Source organism: Mauremys mutica, chromosome 7 (assembly GCF_020497125.1).
Source record: "Mauremys mutica isolate MM-2020 ecotype Southern chromosome 7, ASM2049712v1, whole genome shotgun sequence".
Lineage (NCBI taxonomy): Eukaryota > Metazoa > Chordata > Testudines > Geoemydidae > Mauremys > Mauremys mutica.
In genome coordinates this window covers 103,639,762-103,666,334 of record NC_059078.1, presented here as the reverse complement: position 1 = coordinate 103,666,334, position 26,573 = coordinate 103,639,762, and the positions used below count along the sequence as shown (strand labels likewise).

General features: G+C 41.1%; 1 protein-coding gene and 1 long non-coding RNA gene across 2 annotated transcripts in view; one reads left to right on the top strand and one right to left on the bottom strand.

The window, feature by feature from the left end:
• The window catches only part of TCERG1L (transcription elongation regulator 1 like), a 207,924-nt gene that overhangs the window by 73,175 nt on the left and 108,176 nt on the right, over window positions 1-26,573 (bottom strand). The window lies entirely within an intron of this gene.
• LOC123374854 lies at window positions 23,245-24,046 on the top strand. The gene is made up of 3 exons (XR_006581214.1): window positions 23,245-23,290; window positions 23,387-23,441; window positions 23,939-24,046. It is a non-coding gene; the product is annotated as an uncharacterized LOC123374854 (long non-coding RNA).

Here is a 26,573-nt window from a genome sequence, read left to right as displayed (position 1 = left end):
ATGAAGTATGCTAGAAACCATCTTGGAAAAGCTCAGCTGCAGGCACCATCAACTACAGTAGTCTTCCATCAGCTTCATATCATCATTCAGGACCATGTCAATTTCTGAGAAGGCCTGAGCTTGATAGCTGCAGCAGATGTCGTCGGCATAAATACACTTTTATGAGAGCATTACTGGCAAGTCGTTGATGTACATACTGAACAGTATTGGTGAAAAAACTCAACATTGGGGAAGACCATTAATCGACACTTTCAGGAACTGAAACAGTCACCATGTGTACTCTGAACCACCTATTTTGGAGAAAGAGCTCTATTATTTCAACAATCCAACGTGGGGCAACTTAAGAGAGTTTACACAGAAGGCCTCTGTGACAAACCATGCCATAAGCAGTGGTCAAATCCAGTAAGATTGCTCCTGTCTTTAAATTTTGTTGAAAACCATTTTCAATAAAGGTGGTCAAGGTCAAGATTTGATCAAAGGTGCTACATCGTTTCTTCAACCTTGCCTGCTCAACTTGCAAGACATCATCCAACTTTCAAGCAATTTGTTGGAGTATCAAGCAGTCAAACACCTTAAAACATACTGACAGCAAGAGTATTAGGTGGTAACTTGCCACATTGTGGGGGCCCTTGCCCAGCTTGAGAATGGCAATTATCTTTGCTTGATGCCTAGTGTGTGGTACTTTCTTCTCATTAATGACCCATATACAGAAGTTAGTGAGCTACTGTGATGCCTTTGGTCAAAGATGCTGAAGGAATTCTGACAAGATGTTATCATACCTCGCTTTGGTGCCTGGTTTGATGGAGTTAAGAGACTTATCTAGCTCGTCAGCCATGAATGGCTCTGGTTGACTCCTGCCCACATTCTGATGTTGAAGCTGATGCTAATCATCATATACTTTTCATTTAAATTGCATCTCCAGTGGAACCTTTGCTACCCACAGTAGATGGTTTGCAACCTCACTGGGCTTAACCAGTGGGTGATTTTGGCCTAGTAGCCATTGGGCAGCACCCAGCCAGCAGATCAGTTTCCAGCACTTGTGCCCAGAATAAGTGAAGTCAAGCGTCTCCATACATTCTTTTTACTGCGTGAAGCTGGCTCTGTCCAGAGACCTAGATAGTCTGCAATGTCTGGATCTCTAGATATTTCAAATTTCCTAAGCAAGGCTTTGTCATCAGCATTCAGGCAGGGTATGTAAATCGGTCAACAGCTCTGTGGTATAGCTGAGCATGCAGCTTTGTAAATGGCTCCTTGGAATCAGCAGTAGGTTTCATCAACTGGGGTACAACATGACGGAATGGTAACCACACTACATTCCAGACCATTACAGAATTTTTCCCAAATCTGCCTTACAACAATTCCACCAATGCTTGGTTGAACTTTGAATGATGGTTAACTGGAGTCCAACATGGATGAGTGATGATCTATGTTGGCTGTGAGGAAAGTTATCCAGTACTGTATGACTCACTAGTTGTGGATGCCCATCTACTAAACTGATCCAACAAAGATCGGGTGAGTACTCTTTTGACCATCTAGCGGAGAGAAATGTGCCACATTCTTTTGTGTCATGAATCAACATGAAGTTGTTGTTAATTGCCAGTCCATCAACTGCTCACTGTCATCATCTGAATCAGCATACCCCCACTCAGAGTGATTCCTGTTGAAATCTCCAACAAAGATTGCTAGATGATCACGTGTTGGGAGGACCTGCTGGTCCCAGCGCACACTTGGAAGCTTACATAGGCAATCCTAAAGCCACCATCATGGATCAGGTCATAAAAACTGGAAGAAGAGAGTGGAATAGCATCAGATATGTTAGAATGCAAGTACACCACTACCTCGATATAATGCCACCCAATATAACACAAATTTGGATATAACATGGTAAAGTAGAGCTCCGGGGGGGCGGGGCTGCGCATTCCGGTGGATCAAAGCAAGTTCAATATAACACGGTTTCACCTATAACGTGGTAAGATTTTTTGGCTCCCAAGGACAGCGTTATATCGAGGTAGAGGTGTATTTTGCACAGCCATGTTTAACATCTGGGTAGTGTGAGACAAGGTCAAAGCCATCAATACCATAACATCACTGCTAGCAACATGAGTTACTTGCAAACAGATTATGTCAATGCTGTGACAAGTGGATAAGGTACTTGTCCCTCTTGTGTAGTCACCTCATATGACCTGAGTGCCACTGTATCTATCATAACTCCTTTAGTCCATTCTTTCTGGTGTGTCTTTAATGGCTGAATCCTCACAAGACTGCTTGTCTCCAAAACTGGTAGATTGTACTCTAGGGTCTGCTTTCTCTGATTGTTGGCCATCTCCTCTTGGTGATGGTGTGTATTCATTCCAGGCCAGTAAACAGACTCTCAAGCCTGTCTAAGACAACTATCAATGCCCAGGCGTGAGGCATATTTTTTGCAGTACATCGTTACAGAACAAGGCAGGGACAACAGCTCTCTCTGTTTGCAATATGATTTATTTCTGAACACTCACTTTCTTTCATTTGAAAATACAGTTCTGCTCCTACCAGTAGTTGGCTTTTGGTCTTCCACACTGCTAGCATCACTCTCATGACTGCATATAGTTGGATGACCCTTTACATAGCCCCTTTGATGTCCATCAGCTTGGCTGTTGAAATTGGGAAATAGTGCAGCATGTTAATGGATTCAATATCTTGATCCCTTCCCCCAACTCACTGATGCTGGCTATGTCCCCTGATCATGGTGTCAGATAATATCAGTAATCGTCTTGGACAATAGCCACTCTCTACCTGGATGCGCTGGAGACATATCAACATATGCTGCAAACTCTTTGGAGTACTAAAAAGATACTTGAAATGATTGTCTCTAGGGATTTGCGGTCTGTTTGCACTATCGCTGGGTGGCCATTGGTGTACTGATGGAATTGATGCGCTCCAAATACCACACCCAGAAACTCTTTTTCTATTTCTATTAAAAAAACCACAGAGTGTCACTGGCTCTCCTGGCTGGTAGTACCTCAGGATGGCACATCCTTTATCATCTGTTTCAGTGTGTCAAATGCTTGCTGCTGAGGACCTGCCTAGTCCCACTCAATATTCTGTCTTATGAGTTGCTATATGGATTCTGCTACTGAAGCCATGTGTGGACAGAACTTGGACAGAAAATTTATCATTCCTGTGCAGCGCTGCACTCCTTTCACATCAACTAGCACTACCAGGTCTATGACTTCCTTGATATTGCTTTCAGTCCCTCTCTTGTGAGTAAATATTCAATGTATGTCACTCATGCTATTTCAGTCATTTTGGGGTGAGAGGAGGTTGTGTTTTATGTTCCTGTCCCTGCATCACTCGAAAAAAGCATGTAGTTTTTTTCATGGTCTTGTTCAGCTTCTGTATCATTGTTCTCTTTACCTCCAATAAGGATATCTGAAATTATTTTCACCCTAGACAGTCATTCCAGTACTTGGTTGAGTCTTCTCTGGAACACCTCTGGTGACGGGCTCATGCCTATTGGCATGCACAGCCAACTCTAGCAATCAAATAGTGTTGCAAAGGTTGTCAGAGTGCTGGACTCTTTATCCAGGATTAGTGCCAAAACCTTCACACAACAGACAAAGCCTCAGATCACACCATTAAGATTCTGGCTTTGGATTCTGTCAAGATGTCATGAATTGTGGGCAGTGGAAAGTGGCATGTTTTCAACGCCCGGTTCAGAGGCTTTGAATTTATGCAGAAATGTAATTTGCCCAATGGCTTCTTTACAACCACCATGCTGCCTACACAGTTTGTACCAGCTTTTGCAGGTGCTATAATGCCTGTGCTCTGCAGACTTTCAAGCTCATTAAATATTGGATTATACTGCCACTGGTGAGCACACAGGTTCCATGGCTTCCAGTCGCTGCTTTCTTTTGAAGTATCGATCGCATTTCAAACTATCCTGATGTGCTTTTAAAATTGCCTACATTGTCCATGGGACTTCCCCTTTTGCATCTTGTACTGCATCTATGAAGTTCTGAAACTGCATCCTTCTCAGATCCCTGGCTTGTCTGGCCATAGTCCCCAAGGAGGGGTCTGTTGTGGTTATCATCCACGACCACAAACTTCAGATGGTACTGTCTGTTATTTTTCAGGTGAGTTACTATGAGGTCACATTTTCCTATAGGTTGCATTATGCTCTCATTGTACATTATTAGACTGCGCCTGCTTTCTGTAACAGGCGTGTTCAAGTCAAATTCACCCTGAGGACTGCAGGAGGTCCTGCTATCCAGCTGAAATTGTGCAGCGTGTTTCCCTATTAACATTGTCACATGCACAGAGGTTGGCATTCTCCCTTGTTGTTTTTCTGTCCTGTCAGCCTGAACCTAATATGTTTTCAGACATAAGGAGAGAGTCAGGATGTCATCTCCACTGTTTGATTTGCCATCACCCTCTTGTACAAAACCAAATCTTTCCAGAACCTTTCTCTGCTCTTGTGCATACTGCTTAAATGGTTCAACATGCCACATTCCTGGAAATGCTGTCCTAGTGTGGAGGACTGCAACTTTATCCACTATGATTATATTCTGCAGAAAATGCATCTCACTATTGGTATGGAGCCTGGCCACCTGCTCTCCTTTGCTTCTGTCTCACTGCATGTATTTCTGGGGGTGTTGCACCTCCACGGGCTTTCATCTGTTCTCTTATGGTTTCTGCTGCGAACCCCATCTAAGGATCTGTTTAATGAGAGGGTGCCTTCCTGGAGCAGCCACTCGAGAATATCCTGTCCCAAATCAGGGATTCTATCAAGCCCGAAAAAGTGCATGCAGCAGCCAGTGTGCATAAGGCAGTAACATAGGGGTCTATATGCTCCCCTTCGGATTGATCTGTAGTGAAAAACCTGTGCCACTTCACAATTTCTTTCTGCTTTGAGGAAAAGTAGGTCCACAGGGCTCCTAGGACTGTTGTAAGGCTTGACACAGTCATGAGCTTCAAGGTGGTGCAGACTTCTCTGACTTGGTTCCACAATAAAGTAAAATAACAGTTATGCTTTCCTGTTGCCGTCATCCTTCTGCATGACCAGGTCTGTTTGCAGCTCTAACTCCTCCTTCCATCAGGTCCTTCATTGCCTCATGTTTGTGACTGCAAAATCCAGAGTTCCAGGGAGTCAGATTGAGTTCCCTGGCTCACAGTGCCAGCTCCTGCACTTCAGAGAACCCATAGCTCCAACCCCGCTGAGTCAGCACAAGTGCTGTCCTGAATAAGAATGCTTTACTGATTTGGGGCTACAAATGTTTTTTTTTAATGTAGTCATATTGGAAACATATGTAGTAGGCCTAATCTTAAACTAAGAGAAGTCAGTAGAAACCTTTCTATCGAGTTGAATGGGAGTTTGATCAGGCCTTGTATATATGGTAAAACTAATGCTTTGCTCTCTTGGAATTCATTTTCTCTCTAGTCTGGCTACTGTATTTGTATCATGGGACAAAATAACAATGTATTATTGAAAAGCATCATTTGTCATTTATATTTATTTTAATGGAGCATGTATAATTACAGTGGATAGAAAACAAAACTTGTTTTCATTAAAAGCACTCCAAACCTGTTACATGAATGGTATCAATTCTAAACAGCAATCCTTTTCAGATGAGAGCACAAATACAGAGATATAAATAAATTCTAAAATTCAGCTCCAGTTTGGAAATGCTAGTTTGCATAGGGAAACACTAGGATATAGAAATTTCCCCGGAAAGAGTTATTTGTGTTTTTCTGAGAAAAAAAGGTGTGTTAGGCAGGAAAGAGACATCATTGTTCCATGCCTCCTTTGCAATTACGGACACTTTCACACAGTGTCTGACAAGAAGACAGAGTGTTTTGTAGTGGTGGTGGCTAATTGGTAGTTTTATTTATGTATTTGGAAAGCTTGTGAAGATCTCTCACTGTTTCTGATGTAATTAGTTTCATTGATACCAAATTTTATAAGCTGAGATAGGCAAAGCTTCAATTGCCTGCTAACACCCTGGAACATAGTAAAAGTGATTATTTATATGCCATCCTCTGTGCAAAACATGTTGGAAAAAGCTTTCAAGATTTTAGAAAAGAAAAGAACCTGCCCACACAATTATCCTTTATTATACACTGAAGTACAAGAGTTTAGCTCAAGAAAAAATAAACTCTGGAAATAAAAGGCATAATGCATGAATGTTCAGAAGAAAGTTGTTCAATTTGAAAAAAATAACTTTGTTTATCTACTGAGCAAAGAGTCATAGTTCTATATTTCCAATTATTCTGTCAAAAGTACAGTAATTGGTTTTCAAATCAAACAATTAAAAGCAAATATAAATGACATATTGCACATGCTGCCCCAGCCCCTTGATGGTTTAAACTGTCTGTCAAGATAAAAATGATGACTTTGGGTGTTTGTTTCTTTATAGCATGATAAATGCTAAGATACATTTTTTCATCTCTTTGTTGTCTAATTATAAATTCTAGCTATGGACACAAGGTGCAAAATTTGGATCCGGAACAGGATTTTGGATTCCTCAACTTTCAAGCTTGATTTGATCTTGGTTTTGATTTAGTCTACTATTAAAACAGGGGCCATCTGTAATATTAGACTGAAGTTCTAGTTTCAAACAGTTAGAGATTTTTCCGTGCATATAAAAATTTTCTACCTGGTTCTATTCTCTCACTTTCATGACGTGTTTCAAATTTACTTTAAAAGTTGGTTGTATAAAAATCCAGATTCAATTGCAAATTTGTGTTTCTGCACTGTTGAAATAAAATTACTAAAATAGAAGGATAAGCATGATAGGTTTTTGGCAAAGAAAAGTATGTTCCATTTGAAATGAATAACTATGTTTGAAATCAAGAACCAATCATGAATTCTAGGCATGATATATTTTTACACACTAAAACCACTACAATTATATTATCAATTACAAAAATAATAAAATATAATCCAAAATAAAAGTAAGGATTTATCTGAATCATTCATTTGTTCTTTATTATAACAGAACAAACATCTCCTAACTACTTGATAAGATCATTGTTCAATCAATTGTGAGTTTAAGTGGCAGATTAATAGCTCAAGAAATGAGTTTCTACTTTTTAAGAAATTGAAGGAGACTTTCAGAGGAACACGCAGGGAGTTACGCTCACAAATCCAACTACTGTTAATAAAAGTTGTGTATATCGATCCCCATTGACTGTGCTGAGAAAGTTCTGACATTCAGTTCTAGCCTTCTCTTCAAATATAACACCCTCCTTCCCCCATGCATCAGGGTATAGGCCAACCACCAACTGTCTGAGATTAGCCAAACATTTCCAAGATATGCATGATGTTATATTTTCTATTATGAGGTTTCTTGCATCTTCATTTGTAACATCTGGTACTGGTCAATGTAGATTGGAAGACATGGGAATAGATGGAATACAGGTTTGATCCGTACTGCAATTACTATGGTCCCCGCTTTGCTTTGTAATTGTGTGCGTGGTCTAGAACAGGGGTTCCCAAACTTGGGTTGAAGCTTGTTCAGGATAAGCCCCAGGCGGGCCGCGAGATGCTTTGTTTACCTGAGCGTCCACAGGTACGGCCACTCGCAGCTTCCAGTGGCCGCAGTTCACCATTCCCAGCCAAGGGAAGCTGTGGGAAGCTGCACAGGCTGGGCCACTGCTTCCCACAGTTCCCATTGGCCGGGAACAGCGAACTGTGGCCAATGGGAGCTGTGAGCGGCCGTACCTGCGGACGCTCAGGTAAACAAAGTGTCTTGCGGCCCGCCTGGGGCTTACCCTGAACAAGTCACGATTCATTTGGGAACCCCTGATCTAGAAAAAGGATCAATTAACCTGTCTGTAAAAATAACATAGGCCTGAACTATGCATTTTTTATATATCCAAGAGGAATGAGGATTTTCAATAGATGCCTCTCAGTTCAGAGTAAAATAAGAGAGCATGTCTACATTTTGCAGTCTCTGATTAAGAGGGTCCTATGACTACTAGAATACAGGTTCTGAAAATGTTTGTCATTCTGAATAAAAATTGGGTTTATGAAGCACCATTCATGTAAATTCTCATCAAGACTACCTGGAGAATACACAGACTTAAATTCTAGCACACCACTCCTGAACAAAAAGATTTATTAATTTAAAAAAAAGAGACTTCAGTAACATCTTGCTTTGGAGTACTTTGTTTTTTAAATGGCTAGTACTTTAGTAGCTTAAAATCTGTCTAAACTCACTGAAGTGAGTGGGTGGATGATCTCCTTCATTACTTCCAATGTGTCTGCCTAGTGTTGCTCATTGGGGGGTTTATACCTAAGACACAGCTGTTTTCACAGCTCATTTAGATGGAGTATAGAATGTTTAATGAGTTTGATAGCAAAGGAGCAACATAGGAATGTTCCTTTTTTCCAGGATATACAGTATAAGACTTCATTCACAATATTCCTATATATCCATACCTAGGTGGGTAATTTAATTAAAGATTTATATAAAGATAAACAGATTTTGTGGTCCTACTTCAGCAAGGTACCTACCCAACTATAAACATGAGAGTAGTCCCATTTCATTAAATTCCAAATAGTGACCATTTTAATTAAACATTCCCAGTAGGAAGCAGAGGGAACGGAGTCCAGGGACCATCAAGCTATTGCAGATCCTAGCCTGGCCCACTTCTCACAGCTGAGGCTTCTGTGGTAGGATGGATGCCCCTTTATAACTCTTTATCATTGGCATCAATATAATCAGCAACAGATAATAGTTCTGGATCTGGCACATAAATGGGGCATGGAGTAATTATACCTTTGCATAGTGCTCATCTTTGTGTGTGTGTGTTTGGATATATATGTATGTTTACATATTTTTCTCTTAAAATTTCTAAAAATATTATGAAAAGGTGGTTTTCCAGATGGCTTAGTACACTTGTAATAATATCACTGGTGCAGAGGCCCAACTTTTATGAATCCCTGATTATGATTCATCCATTTTGACAAATGTATTGACTTGGTTTAGGTGATATTATATTTGGCCAAGACTAAGATGATGGTTAATTTAAAAATAGGCTAATTAAACTCCTAATACAATGACATATGTATTTGAGACTGTTCCTTTAGCAATGGTATGATTATTTTATGACTTTCAGAAATCTCACATTGGTATGTATTTATTGTTTTAAGAAATCCTGCTAACTGATTTTTGAATCAGGGAAAAATCCAATCCCTTATTCCACAGTCACTGGAGGACCTTCCAGATGCAGCACCAGTGTTGTTCTTTTGTACGGGGGAAGAAGGTGGGTAGAAATCACCATACCAGTTGAGATCAGTGGTCCAATATATTCTGGGACTCTGCAGAGGGAATTACTCTGCGTGTTCTGGAAGCCTAATCTCTGGGATTTATTAAATCTCATTTGGGAAAGGAGGGTTGGGAGTGCTTCTGTGGCCCTGTTAGTCCATTGCCCATTTCCCACTGCTGTTGGGGGGGGTCACAAACCAGTATATTAGCCACAAAATAGCAGCCACCGCATGGTGTGAATGAGAGAGAAGAATATTCTATCCCAGCACTAACCCTGCTACTGAGGCTCAGTACAAGGAACAGGATTAGCCCCCTCAGACCATAATTTACTTACTTAATTTGCATAGATCTAACCAATGGTCTTTTAAACTAAGAAATATAAATAAAAGTTTTGTTCATTCTCTGTTTTCTCAGTAATAAGTGTCCTGCCTACATTTTCTGGGATAAATCCTGACCTGTGGTTAGGAGGCAGTAAAGGACATTAAGCCATTTACTTCCATGGAGCCTGGCACCATACCATCCAGACCTATACAGGGAGTCCTTGGACTTATGACACAATGTAATTCTGAGGAACAAATTGTAAGTTGAAACTTTGTAAACCACTTTTCACATAGGAATCAATGATATGAAGGGGGGAATGGGTTCCTGAACTAAGGCTTGATACACTATTTTCACCACAATAACCCAGATTTTTGTACTAAATGAATTATAGATGACTAATGTTTCAACATCAATGTATTTACTGTACACTGTATTTTGTAAATAGCAGTCAAACAAACATATAGACTCACATATACTGATCAGAACGCCAGCAACACAGGCCAGAAAGCCAGGGAGAATGACACACATGCTGAGCCTCAGCCTATCACTGTTCAAACTTTCTGATTGGCTTCCGGCCCCAGGCTCAGCCAATCAAAAACAAGCAGCAACCCTACCTGGCAACTAGCTACCCTACTGCCCAAAAGCCAATCAGAAGCGGCCCCTGCTAGCTCCATACCACTGAAACGCAACCAGGAAGTGATTTCAAGCTAACTTTATGCAAATCGAGCATCCTACGGGCAAAACAAGCACTGTAGGGATGAAATGGGCAGTCAATTGAAAAGCATTGTAAGTGGTGTCCGAGGACTTCCTGTACTCCGCAGCTCAGACCCAATGTGAACCAGGGGGTGTACAGGGGTAGGCAATCTATGGCACGTGTCCCAAAAGCGGCACGGGAGCGGATTTTCAGTGGCATTCACACTGCCCGGGTCCTGGCCAACGGTCCGGGGTGTGTGTGTGTGTGTGTGTGTGTGTCTGCATTTTAATTTAATTTTAAATGAAGCTTCTTAAACATTTTAAAAACCTTGTTTACTTTATATACAACAATGGTTTAGTTATATATTATAGACTTATAGAAAGAGACCCTCTAAAAACATTAAAATGTATTACTGGCACACAAAACCTTAAATTAGAGTGAATAAATGAAGACTCAGCATAGCACTTGTGAAAGTTTGCCGACCCCTGCCCTAGGGTGTAGTTTTTCAGCCACCCTATAGCAGAGTAGTGTGGCTGCTCAGAAAGAAGTGGCAACAAAGTGTTGTTTTTTTAAATGAGCTCCAAATACTCCCAAAGCAGACATTTATACCTCCAGCCCCTCACTGTCCTTCATTCAGGTTATTTCAGTCCTGGGGTAAAATCCAGTAGAAATGACACAGGGAACGAGTCCCTGAACAGTCATGTCTGTACCAAAATGTATTCACAGTACCTCTTGGGAGTGGGGACTGCGTAGGGAGAGATTCTTTCAGATTGCCATTTAAAAGGGGAGAGAAATCATCTCTCCCATAGGCCCATTGTCTATTACATCCAACAGCCCTGTTTCAGAACTAGCATCCAAGAGCCCAGTCTCAGCATGCATCTACATTGCATGTTTTTTTTGGCAGTGTATAGTGTACATAGCTGTGTAGCTCCATTACCATGGGTAAAAACAGCAGAGTAGATGCTAAGGCACGGCTTAGGCAAGTAAAGACATGGCTGAAGGGTTTGGATAGGTACTCATGTCCATATCCTACCTGGCTGTCCTACTCACCCAAGCCATGCCTCCCTGTCGACACCACTATTTTTATCAGCATAGTGTCCTGTTGCCTCCCTACTGCTGGGGTCTTTACCTGGAAAAGACTCTAACAGTGGGGAGAGGCTCTGCAGGGAAGAGGCAGCGTGGAAAGGCTCTGTCAGCTCCTGGATGCTGGAGCCTTTCCCCACTGCAAGGAAAGACCTTCCCTGTGGCAGGGGAAGGGCTCCAGAGTGCTTCCCCCACCGCAGGGAAAGGCTCCAGCAGCGGGGAAGCAGTGGGGTAAGGCTGAAGCTTTTTCCAATGCCTCACCTCCACCTGAGCCTTTCGCTGACATGTGTAGCTATACATGGTGTTTGGATGTGATGTGCTTTTTATGGTGGTGTGTAGCTACACATAAACTACACACCACTGAGAGTGGTATGTGGTATTGATGTAGCCTTAGGTTATACGGTCCCAGTAACTTTATCTGTGGCTGGTTGTCAATCTTCTGTGGAGACATCCTTCCCTTCATTCCCCTGCCATTCACAGTGCTTCCTGGACATAATTGGAAAGACCTCAGGGAGAGTGTCAGAGACCCTACCCTTTTGGCATGGGTGAAGTTTAGTGCCCTGTAACAGCACCACAATCACCCCAGAGTGTGTGCAAAAACTCTTGGGACATATTTATCATTTCATTGTCACAGAAGGATGTACTTCCAGAGGGAGTAGAGGCAGAATTTGATCTAGCATAAGTGCCTGTCCTGAATAAAAAACTATCATCAATATGTAAAATCTCCAGTCAGCACCTAATTTTTAAAAAATGGTAACCCACACATACACTTCCATGGGTGAAACCAAACAGACATGACAGTCATACGAAGATAGCCATTGTTTTACCTCATTTTCCCTGAAAGAACATGTTGGTTTTTTTTGACAGGTGCCTATATACCCAGAAGTAATACATTCTTTAAAACAAAAACAAACAAACCCACCCACACTAGAAATATATTTTATTTATTAAAATCACATGTATGGTTTAGGTTTTTTTAAAAAAATGTTTTTTGTAGTAGATTTGTTATTCACCATAATTTTCACAATTGTATCAACTTTGTAGTTAGAACTTGGTAAACAACGGTCTGTAAAAGAAATCTCAGATTCTGTCATTTTCTTAAACACATGCACATGCACACACACACACACAGAGGATAGATTGTTACTATTCTGTTTGTATTTTTTCTACAAAGTTTCCTAAGTGTCCTCTTGAATTTTAGAATTAAAAAATGCTCAATTTGCACCTGGCTTGAGTGGACATATGATAAAACAGGGGTGGGAAAACTTTTTGGCCTGAGGGCCACATTGGGTTTTGGAAATTGTATGGAGGACCGGTTAGGGGAGGCTGTGCCTCCCCAAACAACCAGGCATGGCCCGGCCCCTGCCCCCTATCTGCCTCCCCCCCCGCTTCTCGCCCCCTGACACACACACCCCAGGATCCCTGCCCCATCCACCCACCCCCCGCTCCATGTCCCCTGACCACCCCCGGAGCTCTCGCCGCTGACTGCCCCCTGCCATCCCATCGAACCCCCCCTCTCCTTCCTGACTGCCCCCCTGGGATCCCTGCCCCATCCAACCACACCTTTTCCCTGTCCCCTGACTGCCCCTGACTGCCCCCCGCCGCCATATCCAACCCACCCTCTCCTACCTGACTGCCCCGCCCAGGACCCCAGCCCCCATTCAACCCCCCTATTCCTTGCCCTCTGACCGCCCCGACCCCTATCCACACCCCACCCCCTGACCACCACCCTGAACCCCCCTGCCCTCTATCCAACTCCCCCAGCCCTCTGCCCGGAGCACTGGTGGCTAGCGGCCGCCCGGCTGGAGACAGCCACGCACCACGCAGCACAGAGCACTGGGTCAGGCCCCGGCTCTGCAGCCCCGCCACCCAGAGCATTGTGCCAGCGGTGGGGTGAGCTGAGGCTGCGCGGGAGTGGGAAGAGCTGGGGAGGGGCTGGGGGCTAAACTCCCAGTCCAGGAGCTCAGGGGCCGGTGAAGTGGCCCGCAGGCCATAGTTTGCTCACCTCTGTGATAGATGGAAATTAAATGATCTATAGTAATAGTATACTATACTAATCTATAGTATACTATAGATCTATAATCTAGTGTCTATAATCTAGTATACTATACTGATCTATAGTAATAGTATACTATCAACAAAAAAAGAAAAAGCATTGTGCCAATGGGACTACAACATTTAACCTGAGAACCTGTAAACAAAGAGTCTGAGGTTAAAAATTGTTTAAAGCTGAAGACAAAATCACCCAAAGAATCAGTTTACCATATATAATGCAGTAGACTATCATTAGAAAGTATTAGTCTAATGAAAGAGGTCATGCAACTTGTCATCTTTAACAGTTATTGTGCAATGCAATATCAGGCTGTTATTAAATGGATTGTGTTGTTTATGACCTTCCAGTTCTACAGACCTCACAGAAACAGTCATAGGAGCTGCTCATTTCAAATTCGAATGCACAAAAATCCTCTTGATTCATTGAGAGTTTTCCTCTTTAAAAAAAAAGAATAAAAATTTGCATACATTTGGAAGAATATTAACATAATGGAAAACATATGGGAAGTAAATATACAAACCAAACAAATGTCAAGCAACAGAAAGGTTCGAAGTTAACTATATGCTACTGCTAATATGCTATTGTGGATTGATTGCCTTTGTTTGGCAAATAAGGGTGAAATGCTTAAATGATGATCTACAACCAAACAAAAAAACAGAAAGAGAGAGAAGCATAAAAGGCTAAAAGAAGAGAGCTGAGAGGAGAAAAAATGAAATGACACCAAATACTGGGTCTACACTAGAAAATTTGGCACCCATTTTCCAGTAATGGTGCAATCACATGGATATTAACAAGTGTAGCCTCGGCTCAGATCTTTTCAGCACCATGCCATGAAACCTTGAACAGCTTTTCATTATACTATAGTGGAAATGACTGTAGTCTGTCTTCCCCCAAGACTTTCATCATTGCTAGCCGCATTTTTACTGGAATATAGGTACAAAATGTTCTAGTCTAGGTGCAGCCAAAGATGAAACAATCTTATATATAAAGCTGGTCAGGAATTTTCAATGAAATTTTTTTGTCAGAGAGGTTTTTCGGGTCCAGGATGGATTTTCTGGGGGTGGTAAAGGAAGAAAAAGACCCCAGAATAGCCTGGTGGTCAGAGCACTCACTTTGGGTGTTGGATACCTAGGTTCATCCGTGCTTTTGAATCAGGCATAGCAGATGAAGGTTCAAGTTCCTGCTTTATCTAATTAGGAGCAGGGACTCGAACCCAGATCTCCCATCTCTGAAGTGAGGGCCCTAACCACCAGGTTACTATCTCTTTGGGGATGGGAAGAGGATGGCTTTTTTTTCTTGAAAATTTCTATAGGTCTTGGTTTTATCCCAATAAAAAATGAACCCCAATGCCAAAACTTTGAACTTTTTTTGAAAATAGAATTCTATTTTCCCTCAGCAGCACTAGTTATAAATCTACTGGAAAACGTGTGATTCAAACGACCTAGCATGGATGATTTAGTTACAACATTGTGAAAATACAGTCTCTTGTTTCTTAAAACAACTTTCTATTAATTCATATTTATTACAACTAAAGAGTCAGTAATGTTCCTGTTATTCTGGTAATTTCAATCTAGTTTTAAACCTCCCCTCCCCCCCAGATTATAATTAAAAACTCTTTTCTGGCCCATGAGATTAGTTTTTTTGCTAGTACTTCTACTCATTCAACCCCTCTCCATGATTCCCTGGGTCTGTATTCTTTTGCTGTATGATACCATAGCACTATTTAAATGATTGCCTTTGTTCCTTTCACTTGGGTAGCTTACTTGTCTTGTCCACATTGGCAAACTGTGCACACAGTTTATTCAAACAGAACATGAAGATGAAGCAACATCATATGGAATTTTAAATCATGGCAAAAACTGACAAAGGACTTCATGTGAAATGTTTTATATCTGAAATGGATAGAAATCTTCCAAAGATAGAGTCCCAACTTCAAAAACAAATTAATTCAAGTAGATGGAAAACAAGACATTTAAAATGTCCAGAGAATGACAGAGTGGGTCTCTGCAAAATAGAATGAGGATCATTGATATCACTTGAGTCCAAGTGGTTTCCCACTGTACTACACGGTAATCACAGTCAGGAAAGCTCAGAGACTAACTGTGGGGAAGGGATAGCTATATGCATAAGGCAAAATGACTGATCTGAAAAGCAAAAGGGAAAAATATGCTCTTTGGGGGTAGGGTCTAAGAACAGCAATTGAACCAGAACAGAGGAGAACAAGGAACAGAATGTGTTAGTGCTGCTTGTGACACACACAGTTCTTTCTGAGAAATTGTAGCTACAGCTGGTAAGTAAATAGGATTAAGGGGGTGAGGGGTTGTCAAGGAGTGGCTACTGACTATGTATCTGCATTCAAAGCTAATTTTTCAGTAACTGTATGAATTGTAAATGAGATATGATGATTTATTAATCCTGTATCTACTCATTTCTCTCCTAAAACAGAACTAAATAACTTACATGATAACCCACATCCCGGTCACTGTTACTTCTGCTTTACTTGGAATCCCCAAGTATTGTAGAGCAGATAACCAGCTCTATACCATGCCCCCTATCAGCCCTGGCATTGAGAACATGGCCAGAGTGCTGCTGCACTCCAGTACCCTTAGCTGTTGGAAAGCACTGCTCTCCCATCACTGTCCCAGTCTGCCATATGTCCCAAGGAGCTGTCAGGTTGCCAGGGGTTGGAAATTCTGCCAAGCCCCTGGGAGAGGGAGTATTACATGTTGCCCTCCTTTGGTCAGGATAGGAGCAAAGTTGATGAACTTCAAAATGAGAGGGTCACACGCAGCTCTCCCATGGCCAAGTGGGAGGCTGTGCGGAGTGAAACTGAGTGTAATCCTTCCATTGAAATCTCACTGTGAAGCCTTGAGAGGAAATAAAATGGTTGTGCTTTGTTGTTTTCTCTTTTTCAGACAGAAAGTTTTAAAGATACAAGGTCTAAGCATCTTTGCAAACATAACAGCAAGCTTGCCGTGGCAGATTTATGCAGTTGCCTGCAGATACATATAGAAACCAGGGTTGGTGTAAGGTGGGTGGGCACTTTTGAAAATTTGGCCTTTAAGTAAAGAGGAATAGTTTGTCCCCTAGCTTTAGTTTAAATCCCTCTAATCATATTTCAATAAACCAGTATGTTTCACGCAACAAAAAACTGGGCATTTTGTAAAGAGATTGCAATCTTAAGTAACTGCACAGCCTATTTTTGTTATAGGAGAAAACAACCACAATGGTACCTATTATTAAGCTCCTTATTTTACAAATAAAGCTAAAACCTTTATGTGAAGGATAGTTGGGAGTTGGAGATAAGACAATACACATGCCATTTGATTCTCAAAGGATCTGATACAAAGTCTATTTAACTAAATGGAAAGACACCAATGGTCTTCCAATCAATCCCAAAGTGTATAAACCTCACTCCGAAACTTAATTAGTTCATAAAACAGAACAAAAGCAGCAGAGCATAATAAATTCAAAAATTACTCCTTTCCATATTTAATTTGAGCATACGGTCTCCAGTGTATGAATAACTATAAAATGTGTTTTTGTAAATACTGTAATACTGCACTAAAGACAGTACATGTTTCCGTAATTATGGCAGAACTGAAAGTGTCTGTTCACAACAGGCGGAGGAAGGAGGACAATTTTCCAATTAAATGATACATCCATTCAGAAGGCAGAATTATCCCACTAAGTCCATGAGCTTAGGAGTTCAGAGCTTTACATTCTGATAAAAAAAAGTCAGTCTTTTTATTGTCGCTTTTTTCCCAGCTTAATCTTATGGTTGAGACAAAGACCCTAAAATTGATATTGCTCAGCTTTATAAAGTATTACTTATTGCTTGGCTGTATAGAGATGAGATGCTGAAATGTTTTCTATAAAAGCTTTATTCAATAAAATCAGTTCCTTGCCAGTGTAATTGGGCTCAGGTCTGGGAAGATGAGAAATTTGCTGCCTTTACATAATAATTTGCTTTACTGGCACCTTATCCACAGTCATTGTGGATTCTCCTGTTTGGTCAGGCATGTTATTATTGCTTGTTTGTAAATGTATTCTGTATCTTCTGTTGCATATATAAAGGATCTTATTGGTATCAAAAGATGGCAGTAATTTTCAATGAAAGCCATTGAGTCCAAGAGCAGGATTTTCAAAAGTACATCAATGACTTAGGAGCATAAATCCCACTGAAAGTCAAGAGGACTTGTGCTTCTAAATTACTGATGTGCTTTTGAAAATCCCATGCTGAGTCCTGAGCAGAGCAGGTATTCTCTGGAAATGCATATTTCTAGGGTTAGTTTCAATTTTAAAAATATTTATTTTTAGATTCAAACAGAGATGGAAAAGAGAATAGAGAAGATCTATGTATTAACAACAAGTATTTAAAATTACTGACACTCTAGGTTCTCCTTAGAAAAAGCCCAGGATGGACTCTTTCAGATATATTTGGAAGGCAATATGATGTACTGCAGCTTTTAGCCTCTTAAAACCATTTCGAACAATCTCTACATGCTGTAGAAAGCAGAGCACAGCACAACATATAAATATAAAATATAATGGTGACATTAAATATAAACATTAAAATCAGTGCTCCCACCCACATAGATTTAGTTACTAGGGCTTTTTATGGCAAGCATACACAAAAAGCCACTGTATTGGGCACAGACAGCATTACTCTTGTGTAATATACCAGCTACTCGTTATCATCAAAATATATTGCTGATAATATGCTGCATGGCTGTAGTGTGATACAGCACATAAACACAGCGCTACACGTTAGTTAAGAGACAATAGATAAAATCCCAGCCTTATTAAAGTCAATGGCATAACTTCTATTTACTTCAGTGTGGTCAGGACTTCAGCCAAGATGTTCAAGTACTGGGAAGTCTGAAGGATCAGTGCTTTGCCCAGAAGGGCTAGGCAGCTGGACTGCAAGTTCCAACTGCAGTTTCTGATGGAGATGCGCCGAGTGTGTGCCTACAGACCTGAGACTGGGGGAATGGCAGGACTCAGCTCAGGCTCCACAAGCTTAAAACAACTCTGAGAATCCAGAAAACAGAGGCTTAGATTCTCTTCAAAGCCATCCTATTGGGTAGCCAGAAAGGGGCACTTACTTGGATCTGTGACACCTCTGTCCTTTGGTGTTTGTGGTCTAGAGGCCTGCACACGGAAGGTGCAGAGCTCCTACTGAAAGCATAGTAGGATGTTGCCATGTTACAAGAATATATAATGGTCTCATGCCTTTAGCATTATCAACCAAAAAGGTAATTTTAGGAACTTCATACATACAAACCAAAAGCCATATGCAGGTACATGTGCCTGGCTTGTTTTAAAACTATACAAAGTGAAAAATCACTAATATCCCATTAGCTACTCTCTAGAATTCAGTTGTATGAAAAATATACATTAATCATGTGTCATTTAAGGTCTACCATCAATCAAATTTTGTCCCTACCCCCAATCCCATAAGGCCCTGCCCCATAAACCCCTCCCCCCTGGGGAATTGCATCCTGGCCAAAGGTTGGCATGTGTTGGAACCAAGGCGTAACATGTGACCTAAGAACTCTCCCCGCCACCCTCTACCAACTGGAGAGGGTTTCAGCCCTATAGGACCTTCCCAAGAGTAGGGATAACTAATCAGGGCAAGTTCTGGGGTGGCCCCTCTGGAAGAGGATCATGTGACCCTTGTAAGACCTCCTCTCACTTCCCTCTACAAATTGGAGTGATTTTCAGCCCCACAAAACTTCCAAGACTATAGACAGAATAGATATAGCACGGGAATCTAGGCTGGAAACCTCGGCCTCTGGAGCTTAACTGTTGGCTGATTGGAAGTGCTGCCGAGAAACCCCTTGCTGTGTGGAAGAGGTCATCTTGTTTCAATAACGTGTTTACAGAAATCATGGAAATACTGAGAGGAAACATGGTCTCCTTCATCACCCTCATGTAAACTATGGAATTTGTTTTAGGTCCTAAGGTTGCCTGCAAAGAAAGCGCTATATCAGTGACAGTTCTGAGGAGCCGGGAGCAGCTGAGAGGAACTCTTTGGCCTGACAGTGAGACCTAGATAACTGTGAGTTAGAGTGATGAGTGCTGTGCCCATCTGATGTCTGACTCCCTGGAGAAGGCGACTATGACTCCCTGGAGTCACCATTGGACAAGATTGACTGAGAAGACACCATTCAGGTAAATAGACTATAGAAAGTGAAGTTCAAGGGGATGGAATGGGCAGGAATCAGCCTGGAGTTGTGTAAATCTAAAATAGGAGACTTACAGCTGTTTGTTTTCTGGAAATATTTCAACAACTCAATTATGCCTTTCTAGAGGAACAAGAAGCCCTAGACAGCTTTGCATCAGAGAGCAAAGATGAATCAAGCCTAACTTGTTTTTGCTCAACATTAAGACAGATTGTGCAAGCAGGCCACCAAGTGTGAAGAGGATGATGACTATATGGATTTAAGAAAGGCATTTGGCATAGAGTTAACTGAGCCTGTGCCATGTAATGGGTGTAAAAGCATTATGCTGTCTCTTGCACCCCTTTCTATTTATGCTGTCACTAATCTTTGTTTTAGGGAGAAGCTTTCTAAAGATTGTGAGGGCTGAGTGAATTGAACTTCGGAGGGTATAAACTGCAAGTTCCCGGCCCTGGGTGCTGACATGTGTCTTGAAAGCTAATTAAACACGGGTGGTGGTGTAGGTTATGCAATGCAATGTCTGTTCTTAACCCAAGAAAATTTAGCATAAGGAGTAGCCTTGGTAAATGCTGTGCAAAGCACTTGAGACCCTAACAGTGTTTTAAACAAAATTACTAAAGCAAAGGATACCCATGTTAATATATTATCGACCACCTAATCCACACGAAAAGCTACAGAACCCTACTTAGGAAAAAGACTATTTGTAAAAAAAATCTAAAAGGGTTAAGTTAGAGAATGGTGAGGAGACCAACATGGGGTATTAAAACTTGGTATCTGAAGATAGAAATACCTGTTGAAAAGAACTTTGTGACTCTCTCAGTTTCTGTTACAAGGTCTGTGTGGTCCTTAAATAAAATGAAGGGTTTGATTGAATCTGGTGGTTTATTTTCAAGTGCTGTATGTCTTTTAAATTAAATAGTCTGTGAGACACACACCCCCAATATTGGGGGGAAACTAAAGACCTATTCACAGAAGAAGAAAAAAAACTTTCAGTAGTAGACTCCAGGGGAAATAAAGATACCATGTATTTAAAATAAAGTAAAAAGCTCCTACACTGTGTATCTTTATGAAACATGGAGGTTTGAGACAACTGCTTGAATACAACATATCTATCTCATCCCTCTTGAACTGATTGGTTTAACAACCACCTATTGAAAAAATCAAGTTGTGTGGAACTATTGCGTTCAGATGTAATTACTCACCTGGGCCCCCTAACTTCCCATCAGTGACAGAGATATTATGCCTCATAGAAGCTACAGCGTTATCAATAAACAAGTTTGCTGAATGTTCAAACTAAGCAATTTAGGAAATGCCCACAGAAAGGGGGTGGTATGCACTGATTAATAGTACAAAACATAGTATTTTGTAAAATGCTGTGGGTCAATTTTCTAGGAAGTCATTAAAAATTTAAAAACAATATATTTTCAAAAGTAAACTCTGGTCTAACACATAACACACAAAAAGTGTCCATCCTTAAAAGGAGCAGAATTCCACACGTTGTGTAGAGCATATGGGTACATTCATCAAACACTAAAAGGTATAAAGTCAATAGACGGAAATAAAAAAGACATGTAGGGTGATTGCAAAATATTTAAGGAGTCAGGACCAAGGGGGAAAAACAGATAACTGAGGAAAAGGTTGTAACTATGACTCAGTAACAAGTCTAAGTCTCTATCTATATTTCTGTTACAAGGCCTGTGGGGTGCTTGAATTAAAACAGGGTTTGAAGGGCTTTTAAAATTAAAATAGTTCGTGAGAACCCTGCTATTGGTATTTAAGAAAAGAGACCTATTTACAATGCAAAGCTGAAACATTTATAGCTGAAACTGTGGGAAATAAAATTCTGGTGTTTAAAATAAAGCAAAAAACTAAAGAACATAAGAATGGTCCATCTAGTCCAATGGTGGGCAACCTGAGGCGCATCAGGGTAATCTGATTGTGGGCCATGAGACATTTTGCTGACGTTGACCGTCTGCAGGCACTGCCCCCCGCAGATCCCAGTGGCCGCTGTTCTCTGTTTCTGGCCAGTGGGAGCTGTGGGAAGTGGCAGGCCACAGGGACATACTGGCTGCCGCTTCTCACAGCTCCCATTAGCTGGGAACGGCGAACTGCGGCCACTGGGAGCTGCGGGGAGTTATGCCTGTGGATGATGAACATCAGCAAAATGTTTTGCGGCCTGCAATCAGATTACCCTGATGGGTGGCATGCAGCCCGCAGGCTGCCCACCACTGATCTAGTCCAATATTCTGTCTTCTGACAGTGGCCAATGCCAGGTGCTTCAGAGGGAATTAACTGAACAGCTAATCATCAAGTGATCCATCGCCTATCGCCCATTCCCAACTTCTGGCAAACAGAGGCTAGGGACACATTTTGATAACTTTATAAAACATGGAGGTTTGAGATTTGTGGTTCAGAACAATAGCACTGAATCAAACACATTGAAATGAATTCGGGCAACTCGGTTTAACCATCCTCTACTGAAATGGCAAAGGTGACTCTATTGCCTTCGGTTATCTTGTTACTGTTGGCCTAGATGTGATTATCCACCCACACTTCCTTAACACTCCATCAGGATTAAAAATATGCCTTGTTGGGGACCAGGGTGAGTAAAGAGGTTTGATGAGAGTTAACCCACAGAAATGAGGGTGGTGAGCTCTGATTAACAATATATTAAATAAAGCCTCAGGTGTTTGTAGAATGCTATTGGCTTTTTCTAGCAACTGAAAAAAATCATGAAAAGTTTTAAAATAATTATTTTTCAAAACTATCACCTGGTCTATCCCAAAATGTAAATGTTGCAGGGAGCCACAAACCTTCCCTGTATTTATAAAAAATAAGCATATACTTTAAGAACAAAATCTTCACTATCAAATATTTAAAAGCTAAGGATATTTGAGGGCAGTGGTGGGCAACTTGCGGCCCATCAGGGTGATCCACAGGCAGGCCACCAGACAGTTTGTTTACATTTGCATGGCTGCCCACAGCTCCCAGTGGCCGCGGTTCACCGTTCCCAGCCAATTGGAGCTGTGGGAAGTGGCAGCCAGAACGTCCCTGCAGCCTGCACCACTTCCCACAGCTCTCATTGGCTAAGAACGGTGAACTACAGCCACTGGGAACTGTGGGAAGCTCTGAAAATGTAAACAAACTGTCTGGCAGCTCACCTGCAGATTAAGCTGATGGGCCGCAGGTTGCTCACCAATGCTACAGTGGTACTACATCCACTTTTATTTAAAAAACAAACCAAAATTTCAAGCCTAAAGGACATCTTGAAAAACAAAACAAAATACCTAAGTGATTCATTATCAGCTGAAAAGTCTTTAACCAGGACAGTATAATACCGTTCAGGATTGTTGTGTATGGGGATTTCATACTGTAAGGCTTTGTAGTGTTTTAGTTTTAATTGAAACAGAAAAAAATATATATTTTAACTAAAAATTAACCAAAGGTAAACAAAAGCAGCCCACCTGTGTGGACAATTTAATTTTCCCCACAGATCACAAAAGAGAATGTCTGAGCAGCAGTGCATCCTTTCCTTATGTAGCTATTAATTAAGAGCTGTAGTGATCAAATCAACTTGCTAACTACAGACATTGAAGTTTGAGTGAAACAAAGAGGTAAGATGGTATAATAATGTGAGCTTTTTTGTCTTTTTACAATAGAAACCACCTTGAATGGAATGGCTGCTGCCGGACTGCAAGACGAGGTACGTTGCTTGTTTTATAACTCTGAAAATGTATATTATACAGTCTTACTCTTTGTGCATGCTGTCCTTGCTAATAATGATACATCTTTATTGCAGTGTGATGTGTTTAGTATGGAAGCAGCAACTTCAAACTGTAATTCACCAGAGCAAGGTAAAACCCCATAGTGACTATGTTTGTGTTTAATATTGTTTTTTTGAAAAATGAGTTTAAACAGGTTGTATAGGTTTTGTGCATTGGGGGGGGGATAATACTAATTAAAACACTGTGTGTTCTTTAACCAAAAGGCCTAAATACATTTGTGGAGGGGGGAGGGGGGACAGAATAGCTACACGCCAGCACATATGTATGATGGAAGATAAATTTCTGAAACCTTGCTTTTAAATGTGTTATTTTATTTTCTTTTTTTAAAAGCTAGTTTTAATGATTAAATTGTTATGTGATTTAGAGGCATTTTTTAAAGTTAGTTTTATTGCTTAAATTTGTGTTTTAGGGGCATGTACAATGTGTCTTTTTTCTGTGGGAAAATGTATATGTCCCCTCATGAAAAGGAGAGGTGTGTAGGTTGTTTTTTTTAAAGCATTTTGTTGCAAACTGGTTTTGGTTTTGGGTGCTTAAAATAATGGGGTGTTTCTTTTTGTTTGTATCAGATATATCAAGCCAAAGAACAAAACAAAAAACTCTGGTAAAAAGCAACAATCCAAACACACCTTCAATTTTTCAGTGGTCGACCCCACACAAAACCCTAAGAAAGCTGTGAGTGAAAATACAAAATTCACAAACCCGAAGTATGTGTTTTAGTGGTTATGAATAAAAAAAACAAGGACTGAAAGCTCATGCAATGCAGGGGTATCTCTTTATGAAGTATCTGAAAACTGTTATGAACTATTCTCTTACCTCAATAAGCAAAGTACAGCTCTTCAGTATTCTAAAATGATTTGGGAAAAACATGATGCTCTCTTCAGAAAACTGATGGATATAGTATCCTAAGGGGTTCTAACAGAAAAGATAACTGGAGACTACATCAAAAATGCAAAAGCTCTTGTGGCTGACTGAAAAATTCTGCAGTCTTCTAGAGGTTGGTTCTGAGCAGGCATGACTAGGCATGGAAAAGGTAAAAGGGGTATCCCCAAGGGTACACATCAGCAGTGGGGAAAACAAGCTGCGGGTTGTTAGGAGTATTAGTGATGACAATGCAGGATTTTGGCCTGTATATTTGCCTGAGCTAGAATTTTAGGTCTTGTTTGCCCATTTGATTTCTGATACACTTATATCCTTACTAATGTGTGTGAACGACGACACTGTGTGTTGCTTCTGTCTAGCCAAATGGGTTTGGTATATAATGGGAACAGATAAGAACAGCTAAAGTGCTACTGGGTATGGTGGAAGAATAATATACGAGCGTACACTTGAAGACTGCCTCAACTCCTATCTAAGGCAAGGTCAAGCAACCAATTGGGAGGGGCAAACGGGGGGCTGAGGGGGAAGGTATAAGAAACACTAAGGCCAAAGAAATACCTGTCCCTGACTGAAAACCAGCCTCACTCCTTACCCCTCCCATAGGATACAAAAGAGGTGGAATGAAGCCCCCAGACTCATGATCCCCCAAAACAGAACATGACCATTAATTGTAAGAGGTGGGACCAAGGGCATACTTCAGGTATATTTATGCCAGCTAAGGAGGGGAGCAGATGGGACACTGGGAAAAGGTTCTGAGGTGTCAGAGTTATGGATATAGTTGCTTGAAACTAACTCCAATAAACATTGCATTGCCTGCGGTTTGTAATTCTGGTCTTCTGCTTTCTGTCTGCGTCACAAGAACCAGGGGAGGGGTGAAGGGAAAGCCTCCTAACAGGGGTCAGTGTTTGTATTTGCAGGGTTTGAGGGGATAAAGAGAATGCTGTCAAAAAGTTATGGGGCTGGGTCATAATAAAAATTTTAAAAGAAGCTAAAGAGATAAGGAGAAGAAGAAGAAAAAGAAAAAGAAAAGAAAAAGAAGGTCCTTAGTGGCGGGTCTCAAACTCACATGCCAGAGAATGAGGATGTGCGATCTGGCCCTGGGAGCCTATTGGGCAGTGGTAACTCTCACACACAGTCTGATTTAGGAAATTCCCAGGTAATTCTGTAGAACAGTTCACAGTCACTCATGGTGTGCAATGAGATAGTGATGGCTACTTGGAGGATGACCCTCAAATAATGTCTGATGTAGAAGACACACGTCATGATTCTGTAGAGGAACCTCCAAACAACCATTAAACTGCAGATGCGAGCCCCCAAACAGATGTGTACATGGAGCAAGTGAGAAGCTGGCATTGGGAATTACCTATATGTAGGGGCTTGAATTGTGAGGGAAAAAAAAAGTAGGCCTATGATATCCCATCACGGTTTGTCGATGAAGAAATGGAAAAGTGGTGAAATTCTTCTCTCAATTACACAGGTGTAAATCTGGAGTAATTTCACTGACTTTGGTGCTATTTGGATGAATTTCATCAGTTGAGGTGAATGCAATATTTGTTCTGCTAGCTCAAAACAAGAAAACAAAATAGCTACTTCAATGTCTGCAGTGGAGCAACAATGGCTGGAGATGCTGAGCTATAACTGTAAACACGCATAAAGAAAACAGAATAAAGCCTTTTCTACATCACTATTACTAGTACTAGTCCAAGTTGCATTGGTGTTAGTGAAGTTGAGACCCCTTAAATAGACGTCTCCCATCTCTGGCAGCCATTTTCAGCACCATGATGATTAGATCAAGTCCAACTCATGCCGGGCTAAAGCCAAAGAGCTGTCTGTATTGGAATTCCCAATATTGCTGACCGTAGTGCAGCAGAAATGGTGTCAGGGATTCTCCCCCCCTCCACCCAAATTTCCCTCATGTAGACAAAGTTTAAGAGTGAAAAAAGGGGAAGCAACAAAAGAGCTCCAGTTGTCACTGAATATCTATTAAAAGAGCGAGAGTTGCACCAACAACATCTTCCTTAGTGTCTTATTTTGTATTACAATAGCACCTGGAAGGCCCAAAAGAAATCAGGCCCCATTGTCTTAGGCACTGTACAAACACAGAATAAGGCCTTGTTCACACCACACAGCTTTATCGATAAAAGGCAGCTTTCATCAACAAAACAGTGGAGATGTGCACGCTGCGGTGCTCCTCCTGCCAATTTAACTCTCCTGCTGTGTTGACATAATAAAACCAGCTCGACAAGAGGCACAGAGCTTTTTGTGAAGAAGTTAGAGCAATGCAATGTCAGTGTAGACACTATGTTTGTTTATGTCACACTAAGT